Genomic DNA, 18566 nt, shown 5'->3' with positions numbered 1-18566 from the left:
TTCTGTTGGGGCCTGATTATCCAATATGTAAGGAGTACAGGGAAGGAGAGTGTAGCTGTAGTTTCAGGGGTGAAGGGAAATTATGTGGGTAAAGCAACAGTGTGATGACAATAAAGGGAAGGTCGTGGTCAGATATACTTGCTTTTGCCAATGTGTGACCTTATATGGTAGCTCTACACAGAAAAGTCAGCCTAGTTGTGTCCTTCTTTACAAAATTTGATTTATTGCTAAAAAATAGGTGTACTTTAAACCTGCAGGATGGAGTTACAACAAATTCTATTTACTATAGGTACCGTATTCTGAACTGATAGAAATGAGGATTTTTCATGTTGATGTCAGTGGACATGAATCCTCCTATGAAAGTTTCCTATGAGCAGAAAGTCTCTGAACCAATGTATGGCTGATAATGATACTTGAATATGATGATACTTACATTTGCTTAATGGAAAAATCCAATTCTGATTTCCTTTTAATACTAACAATGAAAAAAAACTTTTGTGGTCAGGGTATCTGACTAGCATCCATACTAATAAAGCCTCTGACACCACTGCCTTGCCTGGCTGAACCCGGGCTAACGAAGTAGTAAACACTCTTGACAGTACTAGGGTTGCCAGTTCGAACCCCAACCATGACATTACCTGCCTGGAGTTTGCATGTTTTTCCTGTGTCTGTGTGGCTTTTCTCCCACACTCTACAGACATGCTGATGGGTTAATTGAGCCCTGTCTAAATTGGCCCTAGTATTTGTATGTATGAATGTGAGTTAAGGACCTTAGAATATACTCATCTTCAGTAAACTGGGGAAGCCAGAAATGTAGGAAAAAGAGGGCAAAATGGGTAAGATAGGCTATACATAAGATATATAGTAGTGAGCCCGTCACACAATGGAATGGAAGAGTGATTGTTTGGTTTTCTTTTGGTAGTTTTGGGGATTAGGGTAGGGTAGGATGAATACTGAGTATGGGACAGATACCATGGTCAGAAAAATAGGGGATAGAAGAAGTCCTCCTTCACTCCCATCCAGGAAAGGATGGGTTTGTACACAAGAGAGGGGAGTGGAGAGGGACAGGGTGGGATGGGTGGAGGGAGGTCAAGTGAGTGTAAGGGGGAAATATAAATGTGATTTTCAATGGTGTGGTTTAAATACCCTATGGACTCTTCCCAATAAAAATGGGAAGCACAGGATAAGGTGGAGGGATATACTCCCCCCAGACTTTAGATATAATGTTGGATAAAAAAAATAATTGTTATTCAGTACTATCCTGGAATGTCCACGTATAACAAGTTGCACGGACATATGAGTACATATATCACATACTCAGTGGGGCAGGTAATAAATTACTTTTATATTGTACTCAATACCGACCCTATCAGAAAAAGAGGGTTGGCCATGTTGAATGAACTGGCAAGTCAGACAACCCCTTTTCTTACACTGGAAAATACCAGTTCTGTTGTCGAAATAGGACCTAATGTGCATAACTCTCTCCTATCTTCTCTCTCTACTCTCCTCAGCTTGCTCTCCCCCTGTTGTGCTCCAAGCTTCATTTTGGACCTGCTTTCCCCGATCGTATGATGTCATGTTTGGGGGTTCCCATCCACCAGCTCCGGTTGGTAGCTGCTCCGGCTGCCTCTCGGCCCCTCCTTTGCTTCCTGGCTGCCCCATCATTTCGCCACACCAAGCCAGCCCACCACCAACTGTTGCTTAAGGTACTGTCACAGTGAGGAGCACACTTTGCAGTTGTTCCATCTATGCAACAAGATGTCTAGATAATTGTTCATCCAATCATATGTTATTATTAAATCAGCACATGCTTTTATCTCATTGAACGTTTTAATTATTTGACTGTTTGTCCTTTCAAGACTGTCCCGATCAGCGCTTCCTATTTGTAGTTTTTTTTTTTTGTAAATTTATGAATATCCTATTTGTGAAGAAATCATACCCTTATTTTAAAATCTAGTTGACCTCCATTAAAATCAAGGCACCCCACAATAGAGAATGCAGCTTTAGCTTATATTGGGCTATTTTTAAGTCTACTGGTATAAGCATTAAACAGCTGGAATATGAAATCTGATAACTTTTGGACTCATTGACGTTTTAGATCTTTCCTGTTGTCTCATAGCCAAGATCCCTGCTAAACCATAGTCAAGGTCCCACAAGCTATCCCGGTGAATTCTCTAGAACTACATTTCAGGGAGACAACATTACTAAAACATTTTTTTTTAAATACTTATAGTGTTTTTCCTAGTACTCTTCAGCTCTAATTCTGATTATGTGGGTGTACCATTTTCAAAGTGCATTTGAAAACTTTGGCTGGATTAAAAATAACAGAAAGTAATAACTTTGTCTTTATCAGATATATACTGTATATATGTAACAATAAGCCAGGGACAGGATGAATAAAAGTAAATACTTAAGCTGGCAATACATGTATAGAAATCTCTTGTAAGAAAGAAAGAAAGAAAGAAAGAAAGAAAGAAAGAAAGAAAGAAAGAAAGAAAGAAAGAAAGAAAGAAAGAAAGAAAGAAAGAAAGAAAAAGAAAGAAATCCAACAAATTCCCCCATCCATACTAACAACACAGATGTTTCTAATTTTTAGGGACCCTTTAATGACTGGAAAAGTACCACTGGATTGGCGTAAGGCCTATATTTAAAAAGGGTTCAAAGTCTTTACCAAGCAACTATAGACCTATTAGTTTAACTTCTATAGTCGGGAAGATACTGGAGAATTTAATAAAAGACCACATAGATGAGCTCTTGCTGGAAAAAAACAACAGACAGCATGGAATGATGAGAGACAGAAGTTGTCAGACACATCTGATTTCTTTTTATGAGAAGGTAAGTAAAACATTGGACAGTGGGGTGGCTGTGGACGTGGTATACTTGGATTTTGAAAAAGCGTTTGACACAGTTCCCCACACTCGGCTAATGTGTAAGGTAAAGTTTACAGGCTTGGAAAACTCAGTTTGTAAATGGATAGAAATCTGACTAAAAAACTGAATTCAGAGAGTAGTGGTTAATGATTCTTACTTTGAATGGTCCAAGGTTATCAGTGGTGTAACGGAAGGTTCATTGTTGGGACCCTTACTTTTTAATATCTCTTATAAATGATATAGGGTCTGGGATTAGAAGTACCATTTCAGTCTTTGCAGATGACACCAAGCTATGCAGTGGAATAACATCCTAAAGCCCCTTTCAGACGTCCGCTCCGTCTGTCCGTTCATTACAAGTCCGTTAACGGACTTGCAATGAATCCCTATGGGGACGCATCCGTTAGCGGATGGAGCATCCGCTAGCGTTCGCGTAAGTCGTGGTTCCGCTTTTCCAAACGGAAGAACCCCTATTTTTCTTCCGTTCGGCGGAGCGGAACTGATGCAGACGGACAGACGGTCCATCTGCATCAGGTTCCCCATAGGGGACAGCGGAGCAGAGACAGGGCGGTCCCTGCACTGTGTGCGGGGACCGCCCTATCCACCGACAGCTGAGCGGGGATCCCCACTGAGCCGACGGAGACACACGGAGCGGACCCGGAAACGGTCCGCTCCGTGTGAAAGAGCCCTTACAGGATGTCTCCAATTTACAAGCCGACCTCAATGCTCTGTCTAATTGGGTAACTAAGTGGCAAATGAGGTTCAGCTCAGTACAGTAGATTGCTTTCAGAAAGGCCTAGTTTCTTACCTAAATGTACATAATATAACTGGATACTAACATTTACAGGTAAATTGGTCCAGGTAATATCCGATTAAATCTTGGGGGATCAGGAAGAATTTTTTTTCCCCTGCTGGAGCAAATTGATTCATGCTTTGCCGTTTTTTTTTTGCCTTCCTCTGGATCAATTGCAGGTATAGAATTGAGTATATAGGATAGTATCATTTTTGTAGTCCTTTTTATTGGTTGAACGACAGTAGATGGACTTGTGTCTTTTTTCAACCAGACTAATGCCGCGTACACACGATCAGATGAATTTTTTTAATCTGAAATTCCGATCGTGTATGGGCCCCATCTGAGTTTTTTCAGATGAAAAAAAAAAACGATAGGAAATTCCTATCGTCTGTGTGCAACTCCGACGGAGAAAAAACCCATGCATGCTCAGAATCATGTCGACACATGCTCGGAAGCATTGAACTTCATTTTTCTCAACTCGTCGTAGTGTTTTACGTCAGCGGGTTTTATACGGTCGGAATTTGGTCTGACAGTGTGTATGCAGGACAGCTTGAACAGAATTCCGCCAAAAAATTCTATTGGATTTTAGGCCATCGGAAAATCCTAGAGTGTGTACGGGGCATAACTATGGTCCGTAACTATGCAACTATGGATGATTCACCTGCTGCAGGATATTGTATTCTGACAGCCAGCTGTGCTCACATCCCATTGGATACAGGCATTCCTTAGGCCCCTTTCAGACGTACGGACAAACGGTCCGTTTATTACAAGTCCGTTTACGGACTTGTAATGTATCCCTATGGGATTGCAGACGTTAGCGGATGATGCATCCGCTAACGTCCGCAACCATCCGCCTCCGCAAAGATCCGTTTTTGCGGATGGAAGAAAACCCTATTTTTCTTCCGTCCGGCGGAACGGATCGGATAAATACGGACACACGGTCCGTATTCATCCGATTCCCCATAGGGGAGAGCGGAGGAGAGACAGGGCGGTCTCTGCACTGTGTGTGGGGACCGCCCTGTCTGCCGACAGCTCAGCGGGGATTTACGGAGGAATCCCCGCTGAGCCAAACGGGCTAACGGGTGAAAGAGCCCTTAGTCAACAATTTTCCACTTGGCTCCTTTGACATCACTCGCATCATTTGCCAAAAGTTAATAAAAATGTTTACTTTTGACAGTCCAGGTGAAATCAACCACTTCATGCTTGATATTTTCTTGGTCCCTAATAAAAAATAAAAATAAACATAATAATTGGCCTCCACAAGATTTTGCAGACTGCACAACAGAATATAATTCTTTGTTACCATAAATTTGCAGGCACTGCCGTTTCATTTATCAGTATTTTTCAAATTTAAATCCAAAACTTTTTTGAAGTTTTAGAGTAGGAAATAATTTAAACCTTGTCAGGAGACTTGTGGCCATGGCATGTGTACAGCCCTTTCAGGCTGTGATGTTAGAATCCCCTCGACCCCCAGGTACCCACTGGAATTCGAACATTACAGCCTGACAGAGCTGTACACGTGCCATGTCTGCTGCAATTTTAACTTAGACTGCAGAGTTTCACAGACAGCCCGTCTATCTGACTTGACCATTAGGCTTAATGGGACCGCACTGCAACTGTGTGCCTTCTAATTTCTGCTATACCGCCCCTAAAGAGTAATCCAATGTGAATTGCTTTTTTAGAGTGCACTATGCATTACCACCTGTCTGAAAGGACTTTCACTTCCTCTCCTGTAGACACAAAAGGAAGTAAGAGAAAATCTCTGCAAACTTAGGGCAATCCCCTATTAGTTCTCACTAGAACAAGTATCCCTTTTGGAAGAAATCCTCTGTTCCCATTCTGGTGACAGCTCAACATTTTGGGCTTCCGGTCACTTTCAGTCCCAGTGACAATGGGTGGCCCCCGATGATGATATGCTATGGGGTCTGTTTATGAAAAAAAAATGATTTTTGAATGTCTCAAGCATTCGCACAGCCATCATAAATATTCCCCATAATTTGCCCTAAAATGTTTGTTTCCTGTGTTTATTGGCTCCATCTACTGGCCATAATGCAGTATGTTCCTGAAATACCTCAATCAAGAAAATACTGCATTATTGCCATTAGATGAAGCTGACAACCATAGGAAATAAATATATTTGCCACATTACGTGGCTTATTTGTGAGATGACTTTGGAAATTCATAAATTTCTACAAATGGATATATTTGTATAATATATATCTGCATCCTCTTGATCAATACACTGAATGCAGGGTGCTGTTCATGAGGTGGAAGCATAATACACTGCACTCACAGTATTTCCTCAACCCGAGGACATCTTGTGGCAGAAAAGAGATACTGCTGGGAACAGCTCTGGATCAAAGGTGAGTACTGAAGCCAGAGCGGTCATTTTTTTTAAAACCTCAGGGGCATGGGTGTCAAACTCATTTTAATCATGAGGTGCATCAGCAGTATGCAGAAGTGCGTTATGTACAGAGTGCAGAGCTCAGAAGAGCTCAGGTTTAATGAGTGTGCCATGCACAGAGTGCAGGTTTAACCACTTAAGCCCTGGACCATTTTGCTGGCCAAAGACCAGAGCACTTTTTGCGATTCGGCACTGCGTCGCTTTAACTGACAATTGCGCGGTCGTGCGACGTGGCTCCCACAAAGCCGCTTCTTAAAGGGGGCGTATGTATACATCCTTTAGCGCAGCCGTGCTGTTCTGCCAACGTATATTGTCGTGCGGCGGTCTGCAAGCAGTTAAGGAGTGTGCCATGCACATAGTGCAGGTTTAAGGAGTGCCCCATTCACAGAGGGCAGGTTTAAGAAGTGCACCATGCACAGAGTGAAGGTTTAAGGAGTGTGCTTAGGAGTGCAGGGTTTAGGATCGGATTACAGGGTTTAGGGGTGCACTTTGCACAGTGTGCAGGGTTTAGGGGTGCGCTATGCACAGTGTGCAACCCCAACAACCCTTCCCAAAGCTTCCTCGTATCTCTTTCTCCTACCTTGCCTGGCTCTAGTACCTCTCTGTGCAGGCTCTGCTTCACCTTGCAAGGAGCAGGAGCGAAAGGTGAAAGCTGGAGGTGGGGGAATGGAGACTATTTTTCTTGCTTTACTTTGCATCACTCTCCTTGCGAGTATAACAAGGGCCTGTCATGGCTCTATAGATGTATAAAGAGGACCTGTCATGGCTCTATACATGTATATAGAGGACCTGTCGAAACTCTTTACATGTAAAGGAATATAAAGAGGACCTGCCATGGCTCTATAAATGTATATAGGAGTATAAAGAGGACCTGCCATGGCTCTATAAATGTATATAGGAGTATAAAGAGGACCTGCCATGGCTCTATAAATGTATATAGGAGTATAAAGAGGACCTGTCATGGCTCTATACATGTATATAGAGGACCTGTCGAGACTCTTTACATGTAAAGGAATATAAAGAGGACCTGCCATGGCTCTATACATGTATAAAGGAGTATAACGAGGGCCTGTCATGGCTCTATACATGTATATAGAGGGCCTGTCATGGCTCTATACATGCATATAGGCGTATAAAAGGACCTGCCATGGCTCTATACATGTATCCAGGAGTATAAAGGGACCTGTGAATTGCCGGCGGCCACAATGTGCGCAAACTAATCAATGTACGCTAATTGTGTTTTGTTTTGTTTTTGGTACCAAAAATATGTAGAAGAATACATATTGGCCTAAACTGAAGAAAATAGTTTATTTTTCTAAATTTTGGGGATATTTATTCTAGCAAAAAGTTAAAAAATATATATATTTATAGCACAAAAAATAAAAACCGCAGAGGTGATCAAATATCACCAAAAGAAAGCTCTATTTGTGGGAAAAAAAGGACATCAATTTTATTTGGGTGGCGGAACGGGCTGGCGGGCATCAGTGCTGCCTGGTACCCATGGTACCACCCGGTCCCATCATAGGGCCGGCCCTGCTCCTTGCTCCCTCTCCTACTTTTGTTCCTTTAAATGTTCCCCATGAATGAAACCAGATCAGGAGGTAGTCATCTCTTTTTATTTGAAATCATTTCTAAGATCTGATAATCGGCAGAACATGTTCCCATAAAAAGCTGATAATCAGAGACTTGGAAGCAGAGCAGGAAAGAAGCATGTTGGACGACTGCCTAGTATGCAGCTATTATGAAACAGCTGACGCACGTACTGGACTTCACCTGTCAGGTTGCCCTGACCCTTTCCACTGCACCAAAGACAGTTCCAAAGGTGAGTTAGTGATAGGAGCCCTGGAACTAGACCACCAACCATGTCTGATGCGGTAAAAAACAAATTAAAGGCAAATCTGTGTTGATTTATGAAGCTGAAAGGACAAATATATGTGATGAATAAGCAACTTTTCAAATAGATTTTTGGTCTATCTTTCTAAAATGAACCGGAGACGTTGCTCAAAGAAAGTCGGTGTTAGGCTGTAAGATGTAAAACCAGTGCCATGGAGGACTGAAGGGATTACATATGGCTGATGGTTCTAGGACTTTGTTTTAACCCTTTCCAAAGTAGTCAGCCTGAATTTACAGTAAACTGTATGTAAAGCCAAAGCTTTATTTTTTTTTGATAAAGTGGGAAATAGTTTTATACTCTGTCACGTTTTTTTGTTGTTGTCACTGGACTCACCATTTCTATTTGTCCCAAAGGTCACCTAGGCTCTGAGGAAAGGGGTGCGCCCCAGAAACGCGTCAGCCATTTCGCCGGCTTGGCATCATCCGATCCTCGCTATCATCAGGTTTTGCTGATTGCTTGATAAACGATCTTTCAAACTCCTTTTGTGAGTAAGACTATTGCTTTTTATTTTATTTAAAGTGGAGTTCCACCCATAAATATAACATTACATCAGTAGTTTTAAAAAAATGCCATTAGTCCTTTACGAATTTTTTTTTTTTTTTTTTAGATGCCTTCAAAGTGTTGTTGCTAGGCAGAATAGTTAATCTTCCCACTTCCTGCACCTAGGTGCTTAATGCTTCCTAACCTACACCGCACAGACTCCTGGGAATGTAGTGGGTGTAACTTTCCAGCAGTCTGTGCACTCCCCAGTCTCAAATAATCATGTGACTTGGACAGCACAGGTGCTGAAACCTGATCTGACACTGCTTGTGCAGCACTGAGCATGTGCGAGATTTGCAAGGCTGAAATCCAGGAAGTCATACAGTCTGGCTTCATGATGCCCACACTTAAGATGGCCCCAGTCAATTTCTTTTTTATAAAGTGTCTAAATGCTGTAACAACCTAACAAAACGGACCTTAGTTTTACAGGCCAACTTTACTAGAATACATTAAGCTTGTGTATTACAGGGGTATTTATATTTAAAAAGTGAAATTGTGGCCGGAACTCCGCTTTAATAAAAAACCTTTTATATGGTAATGCACTAGGTCGGTGCGTCCTCCTTTTTCTTTTTTTCTTTTTTTTTTCTTTCTTTTCTATTCGTCCCAAAGACCATTGGGCCAGATTCACAAAAGAGATACAACGGCGTATCTCCTGATACGCCGTCGTATCTCTGTGCTACGGCCATCCTAACTATGCGACTGATTCATAGAATCAGTTACGCATAGCTAGCCCTAAGATCCGACAGGTGTAATTGAATTACACTGTCGAATCTTAAGGATGCAATTCTAGGCCGGCCGCTAGGTGGCGAGGCCATTGCGGTCGGCGTAGAATATGCGAATGAGTAGTTACGGCGATCCCCGAACGTCCATGCTGCCCGTCGATCTAACTTTACGTCGTTTCCGTCGAGTTATGCCGCGTAAAATTAGGCCTACCTCCTAGGTGTCCTAAGCCATGTTAAGTATGGCCCTCGTTCCCGCGTCGAAATTTAAAAAACAACGTCGTTTGCGTAAGTCGTCCGTGAATGGCGATGGACGCCATTTACGTTAACGTCTAAGCAAATGACGTCGGTGCGACATCATTTAGCGCAATGCACGTCGGGTAATTTACCCGACGGAGCATGCGCAGTACGCTCGGCGCGGGAACGCGCCTAATTTAAATGGTGCCTGCCCCATTTGAATTGGGCGGGCTTGCGCCGAGCACATTTACGTTACACCGCCGCAAGTTTACAGGTAAGAGTTCTGAGAATCAGGCACTTACGCTGTAAACCTGCAGCGGTGTAACGTAAATCACATACGTTACGCTGCCGTGGAGCAACGTAATTCTTCGTGAATCTGGCCCATTGTCACTGAGACAGAAATTAAAAATTGTAGCGTTGTCAGTGTCACCAGAGCAAAATGTAAGATTAATCATCCAATGGGGAGTATTGGCTCTTGTCACATGATATTGTTAAGACCTGGTGATTGGCCACTCACGCAGAGTATTGCAGTAGTAGTGGGTTGACTGGTAGGCTAGAAAGAGGTCCTGAATTCTGTTTACAGTAAATCCTTTCTAAGAGAAATTTAGAGAGCCATTGCTGACCTGCTTTTGAAAATGCTAGTTGCTAGTGTGATGACCCTCTGACTTGAATACTTTCTGAGTTACTAAAGGCAAATAGACTGTAAACTTTGCACTTTAAAGTCAAAGGGTCAACACAATAGCAACTTGCATTTTCAAAAGCAGGTCAGCAATGGCACTCTTTACATTCCTCTTAGTAAATAGAATTAAGGGCCTCTAGCTAGCAGTTGCACTCATTCTCCCCAGAGCTTAGTCAATGTGATGAAGCTCTGCCGATTTCAATCATCCAATCATGTGCGAGCAAAAACTCAATTATTTTTTTTCCTTGCACCTGGTTGGGTGTTTTTTACAAAGTGAAGTGTCACCACACCCATGAAGCTCTTAGTGCAACTTTGCAAAGTGCACAGTTTATTTGCCTTTAGTTAATCAACCGCAAAAGTATTACGCCGGCGTATCTACTGATACACCGGCGTAATTCTAAATTTCCTGCGTCGTATCTTTGTTTTGTATCCACAAAACAAGATACGACGGCATCTGGGATCGATCCGACAGGCGTACGTCTTAGTACGCCGTCTGATCTAAGCTGCAATCTTATGGCGGCCGCTAGGTGGCGTTCCCGTCGAAATCCGCGTTGAGTATGCAAATTAGCTAGTTACGGCGATCTACGAATGTACGTCGGCCCGGCGCATTTTTTTACGCCGTTTGCGTTAGGCTTTTTCTGGCGTATAGTTAAAGCTGCCATTGAGGCGTACTCAATGTTAAGTATGGCCGTCGTTCCTGTGTACAATTTTGAATTTTTTACGTCGTTTGCGCAAGTCGTCCGCGAATAGGAATTTGCGTAGAATGACGTCATCGTCGTAAGTATTGGCTTGTTCCGGGTAAATTTCGAGCATGCGCACTGGGATACACCCACGGACGGTGCATGCGCAGTTTAAAAAAAACGTTGTTTACGTCGGGTCACAACGTATTTACATAAAACACGCCCCCATCACTTCCATTTGAATCCCCGCGCCCTTACGCCGCAAAAGATACACTACGCCGCCGTAACTTACGGCGCAAATTCGTTGAGGATTCAAAACAAAAAATAGTAAGTTACAGCAGCGTAGTGTATCTTAGATACGCTACGCCCGGCACAATAATGCGCCGTTGTACGTGGATCTACCCCTCTGATTTCTTGGCCATATTTAAGAGAATATAAATAATAAAAAAAAAAATTCACTCATGGTTAGTGTTTGGCTGAAGCCATTTATTATCAATAAACTGTGTTTACTCTTTTTAAATCATAATGACAACAGAAACTACCCAAATGACCCTGATCAAAAGTTTACATACCCTGGTGACTTTGGCCTGATAACATGCACACAAGTTGGCACAAAAGGGTTTGAATGGCTATTAACCTCCCTGGCGGTATGATTCTTTCTGGTTTTAGGTGCTGAAAGCGGTACCATTATTTTGCATGAAAATTTAGCGTTTTATACTGTAGGCCTGTAATTCTTAGGAATAACTCACTTAACCACTTAACCACCAGCCGCCGTCTACAAACGGCGGCAAGGTGGTTGCTTAACTGGGGGTCGCCGTTCTGAAACGGCGCCCACCAGAAGCAGTAATGCGCGCCGCCTCGGGCGCGCACACAGAAAATTCTGTGCGCGCCGGGTCTATGAGACCCGGCGCTACACAGATCACGGTAACTGACCGGCAACGGCGGTCTTTTACCATGTGATCGCGCCGTCCAATGACGGCGCGATCACAGGTAAACAAACCGGCGTCATTTGATGACGCCGGTTCCTCCCTCCTCTCGCTGTACCGATCGGTACAGTGTGAGAGGAGAGCGCGGATGGCAGCAGCAGTGTGGGATGGATCTGTGACTATTGCAGTCACAGATCCATCCATCCCTGCTCAGCCATCCCTGCATTAACCCCTGAAATACTCTGCCTTCCCTGTGCAATACTCTGCATTAACCCCCTGCAATACTCTTCCTTCCCTGTGCAATACTCTGCATTAACCCCCTGCAATACTCTTCCTTCCCTGTGCAATACTCTGCATTAACCCCTGCAATACTCTGCCTTCCCTGCGCAATACTCTGCAATGCTCTGCCTTCCCTGCGCAATTACTCTGCAATACCCCCTGCGCAATACTCTGCAATACCCCCGCGCAATACTCTGCAAAACACCCGCGCAATACTCTGCAAAACACCCGCGCAATACTCTGCAAAACACCCGCGCAATACTCTGCAAAACACCCGCGCAATACTCTGCAAAACACCCGCGCAATACTCTGCAAAACACCCGCGCAATACTCTGCAAAACCCCCGCGCAATACTCTGCAAAACCCCCGCGCAATACTCTGCAATACCCCCGCGCAATACTCTGCAATACCCCCGCGCAATACTCTGCAATACCCCCGCGCAATACTCTGCAATACCCCCGCTCAATACACTGCAATACCCCCGCACCAATACTCTGCAATACCCCCGCGCAATACTCTGCAATACCCCCGCGCAATACTTTGCAGTACCCCTTGCGCAATACTCTGCAGTACCCCCGCGCAATACTCTGCAATACCCCCGCGCAATACTCTGCAATACCCCCGCGCAATACTCTGCAATACCCCCGCGCAATACTCTGCAATACCTCCGCGCAATACTCTGCAATACCCCCGCGCAATACTCTGCAGTACCCCCTGCCAGTACTCTGCAGTACCCCTTGCGCAATACTCTGCAGTACCCCCGCGCAATACTCTGCAGTACCCCCCGCGCAATACTCTGCAATACCCCCCGCACAATACTCTGCAATACCCCCCGCACAATACTCTGCAATACCCCCCGCACAATACTCTGCAATACCCCACGCACAATACTCTGCAATACCCCCCGCACAATACTCTGCAATACCCCACACACAATACTCTGCAATACCCCAGCACCAATACTCTGCAATACCCCCGCACCATACTCTGCAATACCCCCGCACCAATACTCTGCAATACCCCCGCACCAATACTCTGCAATACCCCCGCACCAATACTCTGCAATACCCCCGCACCAATACTCTGCAATACCCCCCGCACAATACTCTGCAATACCCCCGCACCAATACTCTGCAATACCCCCACACCAATACTTTGCAATACCCAGAAAATACTCTGGGGGAAAAAATGCGTTTTAACCACTTCCCGCCCACGTCATATGACGTCCTTGACTTTGTGCAGGGATATCTAAATGATGCCTGCAGCTACAGGCATCATTCAGATATCATTTTTTTCAGCCGGCGATTCTCTACACCATAAGAACGATCATGGCGGCTGTTCCGCCTCTTGATCGTTCTTACGGGAGGCAAAAAGGGACGTCCCCACTCCCTTTGCCCTCTGGTGCTTCTTCTGACTCACCGCTGCGATCGAAGCCAGGATCGTTTTTTTTCTTGTTTTTTTTCAGGCTTCCCAGCCTAGAGGTGAGATGTGGGGTCTTATTGACCCCATATCTCACTGTAAAGAGGACCTGTCATGCTATATTCCTATTACAAGGGATGTTTCCATTCCTTGTAATTGGAATAAAAGTGATCAAAACATTTATTTTTGGGGAAAAACGTGTCAAACTAAAATAAATTAAGTAAAATGAACAATAAAAATAAAAAAAAAATATTTAAAGCGCCCCTGTTCCCGCGTGCTCGTATACAGAAGCGAATGTGTACGTAAGTCCCGCCCACATATGAAAACGGTGTTCAAACCACACATGTGGGGTATCGCTGCGAACGTTAGAGCGAGAGCAATCATTTTGGCCCCAGACCTCCTCTGTAACTAAAAACATGTAACCAGTAAAAACATTTAAAACGTCACCTATGGGGATTTTTAAGTAGCGAAGTTTGGCGCCATTCCACAAGCGTGTGCAATATTGAAGGGTGACATGTTGGGTATCTATTTACTCGGCGTAACTTCGTCTTTCATATTATGCAAAAACATTGGGCTAACTTTAATGTTTTTTTTTTTAAAAAGCACAAAACTGTTTTATTTCCCAAAAAAATGCGTTCGAAAAATTGCTGTGCAAATACCATGCGCGATAAAAAGTTGCAACGACCGCCATTGTATTCTCTAGGGTCTTTGCTAAAAAAGCATATATAATGTTTTGGGGTTCTATGTAATTTTCTAGCAAATAAATTATGATTTTTCCATGTAGGAGAGGAATGTCAGAATTGGTCTGGGTGTTCCAGAACGCCTGATGGTGCTCCCTGCATGTCGGGCCTCTGTATGTGGCCACGCTGTGTAAAAGTCTCACACATGTGGTATCGCCATACTCGGGAGGAATAGCAGAATGTGTTTTGGGGTGTAATTTGTGGTATGCATATGCTGTGTGTGAGAAATAACCTGCTAATATGAAACTTTTGTGGAAAAAAAAACAAAAAAAAAAAAAACCTTGATTTTGCAAAGAATTGTGGGAAAAAATGACAACTTCAAAAAACTCACCATGCCTCTTTCTAAATACCTTGGAATGTCTTCTTTCCAAAAAGGGGTCATTTAGGGGGTATTTGTACTTTTCTGGCATGTTAGGGTCTCAAGAAATGAGAGAAATGAGAGAGTACATCAGATGTGATCAAATTGATCAATTTTCAGTAATTGGTACCATAGCTTGTAGACCCTATAACTTTCACCCAGACTAAATAATATCCAATTTTTTGTTTTTTTTTTACCAAAGATATGTAGCAGTATACATTTTAGGCCAAATTTATGAAGAAAAATTCATTTTTTGCAAAATCTTATAATAGAAATGAAGAAAAATTCATTTTTTTACAAAATCTTCGTTCTTTTTTCATTTATAACGAAAAAAATAAAAACCGCAGAGGTGATCAAATACCACCAAAAGAAAGCTCTATTTGTGGGAAAAAAAGGACAAAAATTTCATTTGGTTACAGTGTTGTATGACTGAGTTATTGTCATTCAAAATGTGAGAGCACCGAAAGCTGAAAATTGGTCTGGTTATTAAGTGGGTTTAAGTGCCCAGTTGTCAAGTGGTTAAATCTGTCCAAACCAGAGTCTAGTAGACATCTCGGGTATGATAAAGTTTGAAAAACAAAATCATAAATTATAATATAATACATAACTATAAATAATTATAACAAATAATAATATAATTATAATAAAAATTATTCAATAATGTAATCATATCAAAAACACTGAAATTTGCTCAGTTGCAGAATTGTCGCTGTCATTACTTTTATTTTTTTATGACGAATTTCCCCACAAATCGCTATCACTCAATTCTGCAAGTGATTATAATTTATTATCGCTGTTTTCTAGCTGCTCTAAAATCACTTTTGACATAAAGGGACACTTTTTGGTTGCTATGGACAATCTACAGTTTGCAAGCAGAAAGAACAGTTTTTATTATACAAGAGTACATGTAGGGCACCGAGCAGACCACTAGGGACAGAGGGTGTGTGTATTTTTTACATACAGTACTGTAATCTGTAAGATTACAGTATACTGTATGTAATGTGTTTATATACTTTTCTGAATTTGGCGCTGTTCTCCGCCCCGTGCGTCGTAACGTCGCAGGGAACGGAGATCGGCGGCACACAGGCACTGTGTTAATCGAGCGAGGGCGCCGCTCGCTCACACAGCGGGGAGGCATTGCAGGGTCCAGGGACAAGGTAAGTAACTTTGCCTGTGGCTGCTGCGAGGCGATCCCGAGTCTGGCTCGGGAATACCGCTTTTGGTACTGAAATCTTACCCCGAGCCAGACTCTCGGGAATACCGCCAAGGGGGTTAAAGGTAACCATCCTCACCTGTGATCTGTTTGCTTGTAATTAGTGTGTGTGTGTGTGTAAAAGGCCAATGAGTTTCTGGACTTCTGACAGACCCTTGCATCTTTCATCCAGTGCTGCACTGACATTTCTGGATTCTGAGTCATGGGGAAAGCAAAACAATTGTAAAAGGATCTGCGGGAAAAGGTATTTGAACTATATAAAACAGGAAAGGGATATAAAAAGATATCCAAGGAATTGAGAATGCCAATCAGCAGTGTTCAAATTCTACATTAAGAAGTGGAAAATGAGGAGTTCTGTTGAAACCAAACCACGGTCAGGTAGACCAACTAAAATTTCAGCCACAACTGCCAGGAAAATTGTTCGGAATGCAAAGAAAAACCCACAAATAACTTCTAGTGAAATACAGTACTCTCTCAAAACATGTGGTGTGGCTGTTTCAAGATGCACAATAAGGAGGCACTTGAAGAAAGATGGCTGCATGGTCGAGTCATCAGAAGAAAGACATAACTATGCAAATGCCACAAAGTATCCTGCTTTCAATATGCCAAACAGCACAGAGACAAGCCTAAAACACTCCGGCACAAAGTCATTTGGAGTAATGAGACCAAAATGTAGCTTTTTGGCCACAACCCTAAACACTTCATTTGGAGAGGAGTCAACAAGGCCTATGAGGAAAGGTACACCATTCCTACTGTGAAATACAGAGGTGGATCGCTGATGTTTTATGGATGTGTGATCTACAAAGGCATAGGAAATTTGGTCAAAATTGATGGTCAGATGAATGCAAAATGTTATCAAAAAAATACTGGAGGATCATTTACATCCATCATCCAGGAAGCTGTGCATGGGACATACTTGGACATTTCAACATGACAATGATCCAAAACACAAGGCCAAGTCATCCTGTCATTGGCTACAGCAGAGTTAAGTGAAGGTTCTGGAGTGGCCATCTCAATCTCCTGACCTCGATATCATTGAGCCACTCTGGGGAGATCTCAAACGTGCAGATTATGCAAGACAGCCAAAGGAATTTACAGGAACTGGAGGCTTTTTGCCAAGAGGAATGGGCAGTTTTACCATCTGAGAAGATAAAGAGCCTCCTCCACAAATACCACAAAATACTTCAAGCTGTCATTGACGTTAAAGGGGGCAATACATGGTATTAAGAACTGGGGTATGTAAACTTTTGATCAGGGTCATTTGGGTAGTTTCTGTTGCCATTATTAAAAAGAGTAAACACAGTTGACTGATTCTAAATGGCTTCAGCCAAACACTAACCATGAGTGCCAGAAAAGTTTTTGTGTTATTCATATTCTCCGATAAAAATGGCAAATAAATCATAAATTCTGCCAGGGTATGTAAACTTATGAGCACAACTGTGTGTGTGTGTGTATATACATACATATAAAGAAAAAGATCCAGGGCTTGCTGCACTTAAAAATGTATTGCCGTCTACCTCACCTGTAAAATAGTATACACCCAGGAACGAGCACTGGTAATATACTGGGAATCCCTAAAGAGATGGCTATGAGTGGGTCATTCTCCTGCACGTAGAAAGATGTTTCCTGAATTTGTACAGGCACCATTGGATCACAAGATTTTCTAATACAGATATCATCAGTATAACTGACACGTAAGCCTGAAAGACTGTTACAAAGATCAATATCCATGGAGGTACATGAAGTTTTTTAAATTGCAATTTATTCCAAGGGGCTTACGTGTACGTTTGGTGCCTATTTTGTTTTCACAAGATATGGATTTTAAAACGAGATTTGCTCAAATAATCTACAAATGTTCATTTGACATTAACTGTTCAATTTTTACAAAAATATCCCTGACTAAACAAATATCGGACATTGAGGCACAGTTGGATATAGCTGGGTCAGGAGGAAGTAACAAAAACAAAAAAAAACATGTATGAACAAAATGGAAACTTTCATAAACAACAGGAAGACACGGAAGAGAAAGAAATTGGAAAAAGATTGGGATTATTACACACATGAAAGAGTCTACAATTGGACCAATCCAAACTACTATCGATTTAAAGTGGTTGTATACTCATATTGTTAACTTTAACCTAAAGGTAAGCCTATAATAAGGCTTAGCTGTAGGTAAAAAAAATATCTCCTAAACCGTAATATTCCCCTTGCAATGAGCCGCTGACTCGTTCTAAGGTTAGTATTTCATAATGAGATAGTACAGCGCTACAAGGATTGATATTGACCACCAAAAACAAAATGAAAACTAAATTGGTGAAATAAACTGTGACAAAAATGAAATAAAAGATCAAGCTAGGAATAGTCCAAAAAACATGATCCACATCCAAGCGAATAGATGAAAGAAAGTTCATAAGTGATATTCATATATAGCTAAATTGGAATAAAGATCCTCCACCAAAAGGGACACCCGATAGGTGAAAATTTAGTCTCCTTACCAGATGAAAAGATCGATTTTGCAGCGGTCTCATAGGGCTCTGGGATGTTTAAAAGTCTTCCCAATAAGACTACTTCAAAGACTGGAAAGTGTAGAAACAATTCCAAACTGTGTGCGTTCCACCAAGTAAGTATCGATTCAAAGATTTCTTTTTCTGACGTATGAGAATTTTCGTGACTTTAGTAACCTATTCAATTTCTCCTTGCGACTAGTAAACGAAAAAAGTCGGACGATCTGTCGTCCGATTTTCGGATCGTGTGTACGTGGCATAAGTGAGTTATGAATGACTTTTTGTATATGTATAGATTATAATCGGCAGATCAG

The 18566-nt window shown here is 42.3% G+C and overlaps 1 protein-coding gene across 1 annotated transcript in view; it reads right to left on the bottom strand.

Moving 5' to 3' along the window:
- Positions 1-18566, bottom strand: part of LOC120910433 (microsomal triglyceride transfer protein-like) — a 176641-nt gene that overhangs the window by 123323 nt on the left and 34752 nt on the right. The gene's annotated exons all lie outside the window — the stretch shown is intronic.

The sequence above is a fragment of the Rana temporaria genome, chromosome 8 (assembly GCF_905171775.1).
Source record: "Rana temporaria chromosome 8, aRanTem1.1, whole genome shotgun sequence".
Lineage (NCBI taxonomy): Eukaryota > Metazoa > Chordata > Amphibia > Anura > Ranidae > Rana > Rana temporaria.
This window is presented reverse-complemented; position numbering and strand designations above follow the sequence as displayed.